The sequence below is a fragment of the Sceloporus occidentalis genome, unplaced genomic scaffold, assembly GCF_023333645.1.
Source record: "Sceloporus occidentalis isolate IW3139 unplaced genomic scaffold, rSceOcc1.0.p SCAF_131, whole genome shotgun sequence".
Taxonomy (NCBI): domain Eukaryota; kingdom Metazoa; phylum Chordata; class Lepidosauria; order Squamata; family Phrynosomatidae; genus Sceloporus; species Sceloporus occidentalis.
In genome coordinates this window covers 2,800,088-2,811,458 of record NW_028317111.1, presented here as the reverse complement: position 1 = coordinate 2,811,458, position 11,371 = coordinate 2,800,088, and the positions used below count along the sequence as shown (strand labels likewise).

General features: G+C 41.3%; 1 pseudogene; it reads left to right on the top strand.

Moving 5' to 3' along the window:
* Positions 1-1,549: 1,549 nt before the first annotated feature.
* On the top strand, positions 1,550-10,922 carry LOC149281539 (squalene synthase-like; annotated as a pseudogene).
* Positions 10,923-11,371: the final 449 nt, after the last annotated feature.

The following is an 11,371-nucleotide window of genomic DNA, read 5'->3' as shown; positions in this document are numbered from 1 at the left end:
ACAGTCACTTGCCCTAACACTTCTCCTGATCAAATAAGTAACACATATGTGTGGTATGTTTTTTCACATATGATGCAGGTTTTGGGATGGATGCTGGTTTTCTTTCTTGTTTCACAGCATATAGTTCAGCATGGACTACATGCTGTGAAACAAGAAAGAAAACCCCAAAAATGAATCTGCCACTTCTCCTCAGCACATACATACTTCATATATGTGTGATATGTGTTCGTCACACATTCATATGAGACCTCCAAATCATGAGTTGAACCAGGAAGGTTAATTTCACGATTTAGGAGGGAATAACTCATAAACATCAAAATAACCGGCAATATAATCCCCGAACACACAAAGCCTGAGGACCACAAGGACACTCCATTTGCTTTCTAAGTGGACCACCACAAGCACAAATCTAATGAGAACACAGGTTTGCCAAAGTTAATTTCCTAGGTTTGAGGTAGTTTTTAAGATGTTTTTTGGTCTCTCCTTCCTTGGGTTTGGGGGCAATTTTAAATAGTACTTTTTGGTGTATTGAAAACCAACTAGCATTCAAATAATTAATGAAACAGCTTAGGTTAGGAGTGATCTGATCATCATCACCCCACTCCTGGTTGGCTCTGTAGGTGGATTTTGTCAGACCAACAAGCTGGGGGACGAGATCCACCTATACTAGTAACTCACGCAAGTAAACACTTACACTAAAATATGCTCACTCTATCATCGCACCTCCATAGCCTTACGTTTTCTGAAACCTTTCCTTATTGCTGTTCGCGAAGCGTGGGATATTATCAAGGGGTCCTGTAACATCACATTATGTGACCCCCACCGCGATCTCGTCTCCTCAAGTGCCCAACATGGACAGACTTTTGGATACAAAAGAAAAAAATGAAATGGCCACAACAATCTGCATACCCTTAGTCAGGGACGGGCTGGGCAGGGGGGCAATTGCTGCTGTAAATCTAAACAAATCTAAACAAAATGGCGGCTGTAAAGCTAAACAAAATGGCCACCCTGTCTAATGGGTCATCTAGACCCTGCTGCTTATTCTGCTGGTTTCCGAGGGTCACAAATAATCAGTCACTTGGGCAGTCCTGCCCTAGCTAATTAGTTGTGTATATTTTCAAGATATTTGTCTTTTTGTCTCTGTAATTGAATGTATAGTATTTTTGTACAGTGCAGTGATGTAAGATGGCACTATATAAGTCAATAAATAATAATTATTCCTATTATAATTTAGAAAGTGGCCCCTCTGAAAATGATCAGCCTCCACTATATCATTATTTTATAGTAATTCTGCCTCTGCTATTAATCCTCCGTATCCCATATGGGTTCATTAAAATCTTCAAGTAAGTTAAAGGTAATGTCTGTCACACAACCCACGTGCTCTCCATTGTAAATACAGGACAACACAGAGCAAGTCATAGAACACCTAGCCCTGCCCATGCTGACCACTCCACCCATTAACCTTCATCTGTCCAATAACGAGCAGGTGTAGCTGCCGGGATTACGAGGAGTATCCCTCACACCTCAGCTGGGCATACACCGGGCGGACATGGACTTCCTCAGGTCTCTCGGGCACCCGGAGGAGATTTATAACCTTCTCAGGTTTAAGATGGGCGGCTGCCAGGCGGTGATGCCCCAGCTGGACCGGGTGAGTCTACCAGGAGGGAGGCCAGCTTCCTGTCCTAGAGGTTGGCAGGTGGTTATAGGTATTCAGCGTCCTGCATCATTTTCTGGATGGCTGTGCTAAGGGGAATCTGATCTGATCTGTACCATGAAATAGCAGCTTAGACCTTTACTGGATGACCGGGACCACTGGATACCTGTCTTAGATGTGCCATGATGAGGTGACAGTACTGCCTCATATAACTGTCCTAGAGGTATTTCAATGGCAGCACTAGATAATGCACGTGCCATAGAGGTGCCCCATTAAGGTGTCAGTAAAATACAATTTGATGGCAGATAAGACCATTTAGCCTGCCCGTTACTCTTCTGTAAAGACTCAAGCCACAATCAGTTCTTGTTCTTGTCTCAAATGCAGGATCCATATGCCTATCCCAAGCATGTGTAAATTATCTTACTGTGTTAAAATCTACTACCACTCTCTCAGTAAAGTAAAACTTACTTACATTACATCTAAGCCTCTGCACAAACCTAGTGGTCAGCGGTCCCCTCTCACCGTTATTAGGCTCCAAGAAAGAGGGCTAAAGGAAGGCCGCACCATACAAAAATGCTTCACCCACCAGCACTTGGCAGTAGACCTTATCCTGTCTCTCTACCCCGACAGGACTCCATGAGCAACAGCCTGCAGACCTGCTACAGATACTTGAACGAAACCGACCCGAGCTTTGCCGCCGTGGTACCGCTTTTGGATGAAGAATTGAGGTGAGAAAAGAAGACGACTTAACTATTTACAGATAGGTGGCTGACAAACCGTGTCTGTTAACGCTTTACGCCTGCAAGCAAAACGCTATAAAATGTAGTCAAAAGTGCAGATCATGAGTTACTACAAAAAAAGTGCTTTTCTGTTAATCAGCTAATAGCTAATCAGCCAATCACATGGCAGCAACAGTGAGTGTATATTATAATTACTTGCAATGCTTATTAAATTGTTGTCATCTCAAGATCACAAGGAAAGCATCATGTATTTTTTTCATGTGCAAAGCATGAGATCAGGCAGCCTCGAGGGATTATCAGTAATGGCCAGGTTTGGTGTTTACTCCATAAATGTGATCGTTAACCCTCGTGAGCTCTTAAAGGTGCCGTTTGCACAAGTGGGTTTGCTGCTGAATTCAGCGAACACGTAACCGGACACAGCTGCTGGGGCGAGTAACTAAGCAGCGTTACTCCTTAATACACTGTTCTCATTGAAGAAAGACACGGACATCGAGAAGTTTTGCATGACTGCCCCATTAAAGTGCCCAGATGATGATGATTTCTCACTCAGAGGAAAAGGCTCTTAAAATGAATACACATTTTTTGAGTGTTAAATCCGTGTTGTTGTACTGCAACGCGTTGTAACACCGAAGAGAGTTTTTGTTTACTATTCTTTCCAATTTAATTCCTCTTATTTGCAGACCTGGAGCCGCCATTGCTGTCAGTCATGTGATATTTTGGGTGACTTTCTCTGCTCAAACACCACACTGAGCTGATTCCTTATGAAAATGCTAGTGATGTCCTGCTTATGTTAATAAAGTAACTTTCTTCATAGTTTTGTAACCATTAAATTAGCCAAACTGGGTTTTTAGGTTGAGATGTGTTGTTTACCACAAGGAAGAATTATCTTACTGTGTGAAGTAGATTGGGCTCAGCTAACAAAGCTACAACGCAAAACTAATGTTGCCTCACTGAGCCGTCCTACAATATATAATCCTAATGTAAGTACAGAGGTTAAACAACTAGCAGGGAGTAATGTGTAAAACATCACAACTTCCACCTGTCCTTTAACCTGTGTGATCAAACAAGGATTCTATTTTAAGGCAGCTGAAAGAGGCAACATTAGTTTTCTATTCAAGCCACTTTTTCTCTCCTGTTAGTTTCATCTCTGCCACTGCACACTCTCTCACACACTAACTCTCTCCCCTGCACCCCCTCCCATCTCTCCTATCAGTTTCATCTCTGCCACTGCACACTCTCTCACACACTAACTCCCTCCCCTGCACCCCCCCTATCTCTCCTATTAGTTTCATCTCTGCCACTGCACACTCTCTCACACACTAACTCCCTCCCCTGCACCCCCCCTATCTCTCCTATTAGTTTCATCTCTGCCACTGCACACTCTCTCACACACTAACTCTCTCCCCTGCACCCCCTCCCATCTCTCCTATCAGTTTCATCTCTGCCACTTCACACTCTCTCACACACTAACTCTCTCCCCTGCACCCCCTCCCATCTCCCTTATCAGTTTCATCTCTGCCACTTCACACTCTCTCACACACTAACTCTCTCCCCTGCACCCCCTCCTATCTCTCCTATTAGTTTCATCTCTGCCACTTCACACTCTCTCACACACTAACTCTCTCCCCTGCACCCCCTCCTATCTCTCCTATTAGTTTCATCTCTGCCACTGCACACTCTCTCACACATTAACTCTCTCCCCTGCATGCCCCTCCTATCCCTCTTGTTATTTTCTTCTCTGCAACTAACCTCGCTCTCATACACTCGTTCCCTCCCCATTTCTCTTGCCACTATTTTCTCTGCAGCTGCACAGAGGGAGAGAGGTCAAACACTAGCTGCAAAAGTTAGCAGGTGGATAGGGGAGTACAAGACAGGAGGAGGGGGCAAGGGCAGAGAAGGCTGTGGGGAATGGGGATAAAGGCAAGATGCACAGAGAGAATCAGGGAGAGACAGGTAGCATAGACAGGACTGGTGCAGAGGGCACGGGGCACTTATTTTTGGGCAAAAAATTTGCAATGATCTCTGCTATGAATATGGGCTCTCCTACAGGATTTGAGAAGCAAATTCAAGAAGGATCTCCCGGAGATGTTATTCAGTGCATCAAAAGATTAGAGACTTGGGAGAGTGCACTGGTCACATAGAAAAGAATTCCCTAGTGATCACAATACTATTGCAGACATTCATTTCTCATACTTTCTTGACAATCGCACCCTTACAGACATTATATTAGATAGTACACACACGGTGGTGAAGCCGAAAGGCTTAAATCCAATTTCCCCCTGTGACGTTCTCACAAGTGTGCACTTCTATGAAACTATAAGAAAAAATAATATACTAGCTGCATAAAAGAAGATTTTACCAGGAATGATATTACATTTATTTATGTGGTGCCAGCAGATTCTGTAGCCCCTCCTGCCACACATACGCCTCAGTAATTCTGCCCAAGGATGGCTTTAAATTGCTTGAGAGTCTCATTTGCATCTTTGGAGCCGACGGGGAGTTACTTTACTTATACAGTATATTGTGTTCTGTAATTTGTCTTCTTGATGACATGTTAGTTTTTTAATGAGATCCTATACATTATGTCCCTGTTTTCAGGCATGCCGTTTGCATATTTTTCTTGGTCCTGCGTGCTCTGGACACCGTGGAAGACGATATGACCATTAGCCTTGAGAAAAAGGTCCCAATGCTACGTAACTTCCATACCTACCTGTATGACCCGGAGTGGAAATTCACCGAGAGCAAAGAAAAGCACCGACAGGTTGTCATAGACTTCCCAACGGTACTTACTACTTTATATATATATATCCAGTTTTCTTCTGTTTTTGTCTCTTTGTCATAATTAAATATTTAAGATCATTATACTAATTTTAATATAAAGACAAAAAAGGTGTGAGTAAACAAATAAATTAAATTATCATGTCATTTATTGAAGGTGAATTGGTTACATCTGGTTAGTTGGTTGATTTAGTAACCAAGGGGGCAATTACTTTTTCACAAATGGCCAGGTAGGGTTGGATAGCTTCTTCCTTCTTTACATGAAATCTTAATTTAAAAACTCGATCTTATCTCAAATATTAAATTCAGCTTCATGATCTGAAACATTTAGGTGTGACAAATATGTAAGAAATTGGAAAGTATATATCATCAACACATAATAATAGATTTCAATTCTTCTTATTTTTTCATCAGATCTCTCTGGAGTTCAGAAATCTAGCTGTTGTTTACCAAGACATTATTGTAGACATATGCGCTAAAATGGGAAAGGGGATGGCAGACTTCCAGGAGAACAAGGGGGACTCATTAAAGGAGTGGGACAGGGTAAGAGATACACATTTCAGCTTCTCTTCCAATATGTTTCATTATCCTCATCTGTTCAGCCACCCATTTCTACCTGTGGTGTACGCATAAGTATTATTTTTTGTAAACTTTTTTTTTTCTTCTTATATTTTCAGTATTGCCATTATACTTCCGGCCTACTTACAATTGGTTTGTCCCGAATGTTTTCTACATCAGAGTTGGAAGATGGATATATTGGCCAGGACACAGACTTCTCAAACACCATGGGTCTAATTTTGCAAAAAGTTGACATCATTGTTGACTACCTGGAAGATCAATTGGAAGGTCGAGAGTTCTGGCCAAGAGAGGTCAGCACCTTCATTTCACTGTTCAGTTCTAGCGTTGATGATGTACATGACATTCTAACTTTTCTAGTTATAATTATTTTATGGTGGTTGTGCACAGTGAAATTGAAGTCTTAAATAAAAATGCTTAGCCATTAATATGCCTACTTCCAGAGATGGACGCTGAGAAGGCCACTGAAAACTTCCTCACAAATAAGGGACTTGTTCGTGAAAAAGTTCTCAGATACTGCTCGGCGTCCCTCTATCTCCACCGTCCCCTGCTGCCACCCTGTCTCCCTGCTCTGTTGCAGTGCTGCACTTGGTGCTGAGCTCTGCAATATGATGCTATATCCTGGTGCTCAGCAGTGAATTCACCCGCATCACGATGGAGCAGTGAGACAGAGGGCTCGCTCTCCTACCACAGGACTTCAGCAAGGTAAGTGATTAAGAAAAGGGGGGTAGGCACAGCAGATGTGAACTGTTCGGCCCATTTAGTCTGCCCAACCTCTAAATAGTTTCCCAGGCCCTATCTTAAATCTAGCATAGCCTTTTGCCTATCCCATGCTTGCTTAAACTCTTTCACTGTATTAATCTCCACCATATATCTCCACCATATATTATGTTAATTCAGTTTAAGTAATTAAAGGTTTCCATCATATCCACCGTCTGTCACGTCTTTCTTGCCTTTCCTTTCCTGGCAAGTTTTATGCTGCAATCCATGAACCATTTTAGTATCCCTTCTCTGAACTATCTATATCCTTCTGGAGATCCGGTCTCCAGTACTGTACACAATACTCCAATTGAGGTCTCACCGATGCTCTGTACAACAGCATGAGCACTTCCCTCTTTCTACTGCTAATACCTCTCGCTATACAACCAATATTACATAGTGTGCCTACCTTTAAATCCTCTGAAATAATTACCCCTAAATTCCTTTCCTCACACGTTGAGGTTAGGACAGTATCAAATATTCTGTACTCTGCCCTTGGGTTTTTATGCCCCAAGTGCATTATCTTGCACTTATCCACATAAAACTTTAGTTGCAGCAGCACTGACCATTTTTACACTTAACCTAAATTTGCCATTTGGCTTATCCCTCCATGTGTCATCAGCAAAAAGACATCCCTTACCATCTGCAATAAAGACAATAGACCGTTGAGGTAGTCCACTGTTAACAAAACCTTGTTCCAAATATACTCCTTTGACAACACCCACTGTTGTCTGTCACTTCCGCTTCCATTCAACAGTATTGGGATCTAAACTCTGAGATTGCAGTTTATTGATAAGTCTTCTATGTGGGACAGAGTCGAAGGCTTTACTGAAATCCAGATACACAACGTCTACTGCACCACCATGACCAAATATTTTAGTCACCCAATCAAAAAATTCAATGAAAATCATATGATTACCCTATTCGTTAACATAGTTTGAATTAATTTCCCCACTACTCACTGGCCTGTAGTTGCCTGACTCTTCCTTACTGCCTTTCTTGGGCACCACAGTTGCCAATTTCCAATCTTCTTTGATTACTCCCATTTACAATGATTGGTTAAATAAATCCATTATTGTTTTTCTAGTATACCACTAAGCTCTTTTTATAATTTGGTGTGTTTCACATAAGGCCCCATCAACACAGTAGGGACACAATATGTATATAGGTTGAACTTGATGGACTTTGGTCTTTTTTCAACCTTATGAACTATGTTACTATGTTACCTTATTTGTCTTTACCATAAACAGCTGAAGCAGAACCTCTTCCTCAATGTATGGAATGACTTTTTAGTGAGAAAGAGGAGAGCTAGATAGTAAGAAAATTGAGAGATAAAAAGAAATACATAGGATAGAGATAATGAGTAGGAGAAAGAAAGGGGAGATATGCTGGGCGTCATGTGGATGCAATATGGGTGCTGGGCAATTCTTTTGGATGAAACTTGGGTGCTGAGCAAGTCCCATGTGTGCAAACTGAGTTCTGTGGCAAGTCCCATGTGTTCAAACTGAGTTTTGTGGCAAGGCCTTTGTATGCAATCTGGGTGCCAGTCAAGTCCTGTGGATTCAATCTGAGTGCTGTGCAAGTCCTGGGTTCTGGGGCAGGTCCGATGAATGCAATCTGGGTTCTGGGCAAGTCCTACGAGTGCAATCTGGGCCCTGGGCAAAGATGGTACTAACAAGCTGTTTGGGGACAGAATGGCACTGACGAACTGTTTGGGCACAAAGATGACACTGACAAGCTGGGGACAAAGATGGCACTGATACGTTTGGAGGACAAAGATGGCACTGGTAAGCTTTTTGGTTGCAAAAATGGCAATGAAAGTTTGGGGACAAAGATAACACTGACAAGCTGTTTGAGGGCAAAGCTAGTACTTTAGAAAGTGAGTAACATGTTACATGGTGCGGTTGGGGGGGCAAAAACGTGGAGTGTTACTATAGAACATGGGTGTGATTAGAGGGGTTATATTATCGAGGGGAGGAGTTGGCAATATAGCCACACCAACTTGGGGGAACCAAAAATGTTTGCACCCAGGTATCAGAACCCTAAGCTAATCTAGGTCCTGCCCATTGACAGGACCTCAGTAGACTTATCTACTTAGTTAGAACTAGAAGACATAGTATGGTTAGAAGACCAAGAAGATTCTGTAAGATAGTGGGGCTGCACTGCAAACTTCTGTTGAATTTCGAATCTGTCTTCTCTAGATTGAGAGCCATTAATCGTATAGTTGGGCAACCTGGCATTGGCTCCTGCTGAAGCCCAAGCCCCTGGGCCCCAAACAACTACTTTCGTTCTCTTTTTTGGTGCTTTCATGTGAATGCTCATATCTACCTCCTTTCAGTTATGAGTAAGCTCGGCATAAAGAGCCAAGTCTATGGTTAAGTTTGGCTGGAGCTGTAAATAGGTCAGATAACCTGTCTCTAATTGGTGGTAACATCTTTGCCCAGAACTGTCTAGTGCCATATGTTTGGTAAAAGTGGTTTTTAATTTGATTCATCTTTTGTTAATGTCTGCCTCTGTGAATGATTTTTTATCTGAACTATAAGCAACAATCTAATCTTCCCTTTATTTGTGCACCAGGTGTGGAGTAAGTACGGAAAGAAGCTCTCAGATTTGGCAAAGCCGGAGAACATCGTCCCGGCTGTGCAGTGTTTGAACGAGTTGATTACCAACGCCTTGAACCATGTGCCGGATGTCCTCACATACCTGTCACGGCTTAAAAACAAATGCATCTTCAACTTCTGTGCCATCATCTATGTGGGTACCTAGCTGTATATCTGATATTTAACTTTTAAAGGCTATAATTTATTTTGTGTTACTATTATATTTAAGGTAATGTCTATTGCCACTCTGGCTGCGTGTTACAACAACCAGCAAGTGTTCAAAGGTGTTGTGGAAATATGCAAAGAACAGGCTGTCAATCTATTGATGGATGCCACAAATGTGGAAGCTGTGAGGGCCATCACGCTTCAGTATATTGAAGAGGTAAGACAGATTTCTTCATTATCAACCAACATCTCATAGAAACATATACTCCTTTCCTTTCTTGATATAAACTTGTATTTGTATTAATACAGAGCATATTAGGAGAAAGATAACAATTTCACTATATATTAAAATCATTGATGAAAGGACTACATGGCTGAGCATGAGAAACGTTTTAATCTACAGGTGTATCACTGTACTCAGGAGATGTTGCTGAACACATTGTTTGACAATTAAAATGTATGTGGGGGAAAAAGTTACCACAAAGTTAGCCAAAGACTGGTGGTAGAATGTAGTTCATGGAAAGAGTTGAAATACTAGCATTTGAAATACCCTGGGGTGTCTAGTTTTCAAAAATATATGGTTTTATGGGGTAAATTGCATTGGCCGGCCTCAAAGATGGCCAAAATAGAACGTGGGGGCAGAATTAACAGATTTGGAAAACATAGTTTTGAAATAGCAAAACGCTAATTGTAATTATTGTCCTATGATGTGCAGAAAAAAAAAACCCCAAAAAACAAAAAAAGATTTTATAGATGAGTAAAAGATATTTTAAATAAAAGTCTGAAAAAGTCATTTTTTCTCAATTCATCATCATATTTTATAATTTTTTTTATAGTAAATTATGATACAATTAAAATATTGACATCTAAAATGTCATTAAAAGCCCTTCTTGTCCTGAAAAAAACAATATATAACTTGTGTGGGTTCAGTAAATGGGAAAGAAGAAAATTACAGCTAAACACGAGCAGCGCAGAAATGTTAAAACAGCCATTGTCACAAAGGGTAAAAAAAAATAAAATCAGCCATTGTCACGAAGTTCCTTTGTAAATGATTAGTTATTTTATATAGCGTCATTATATTCTCCAGCGCTGTACAATAGGTAAACGAGACATAACAAGTAGTATACAACATAACAATTCCAACTTACAGAAGCAAGGGGTAAGGAGGGCCCTGTTCAAAGGAGCTTACAATCTAGAGGGAATTAGGCTGTATTACACAAGAAGTAAAAGTGCCACAGTTAGGGATAGAACAGCCCTATTAGTATTGTATAATGGCAGGAGAGTAACTAGGAAAAGTGGGCTTAGGAAGGATGGGCGTCAACGTAAATCACTTATTGCAAATATAAGGGAACAGTTTAAAATGTGATGTGTATGTAGGTATAAGTGACCCTTCACTAAGCTGAAATTGCTACATTTTTTTTTTTTTTTATTTACAGATCAATCAGAAAATTCCTCCGTCAGACCCCTCATCAGACAAGACAAAGCGCATCCTTTCCTTTATACGCAATCTGTGCTTGTCAAACAGTTCAGTTGTATCGTAATCATTTATCCCCCATTTACCTGTCCTGTGCTATGGTTCTGGCTGCCCTCGGTTATCAGTACCTGAGCACGGTGTCCCAGGTGTCTGAAGAAGAGCGCGCAAGCCAGTGATCTCAGCACATGCAGGGTCGGTGGAGGAAACCTGATGTTTTTAGTGGCATCTCAGATGCTGCTCGCTCCCTGCTGCTTCGCTGAGAGGTTCTGTACGGACCTTTCAGGTGCCATTTGCACCAGCGCCATAAAACCATAGCGATTCCATCCCGGAGAAAAGTTTTAAAACAAGAACGTACATCCAAACCTAGTTCTGCTTCTCTGCAAGATTCAAGCATAAGATGTTACATATAAGGATCGTTTTTCAGGTTTTTTTGTTTTTACAATAATTTGAGCTTCTGTCTCCCTGATGCATCGATTAGGTTAGTTATCGACAAGTTCACAAGGTGATTTTAATTTTATTTTTGGCAAAATGTCAACATGAGAGTCCTCTACAGAGCTTGGGGAAATTCTAACAAAGGTTATTAGATTCTTAGCCAAAAACAACTGCAGTACACGGATATATTACA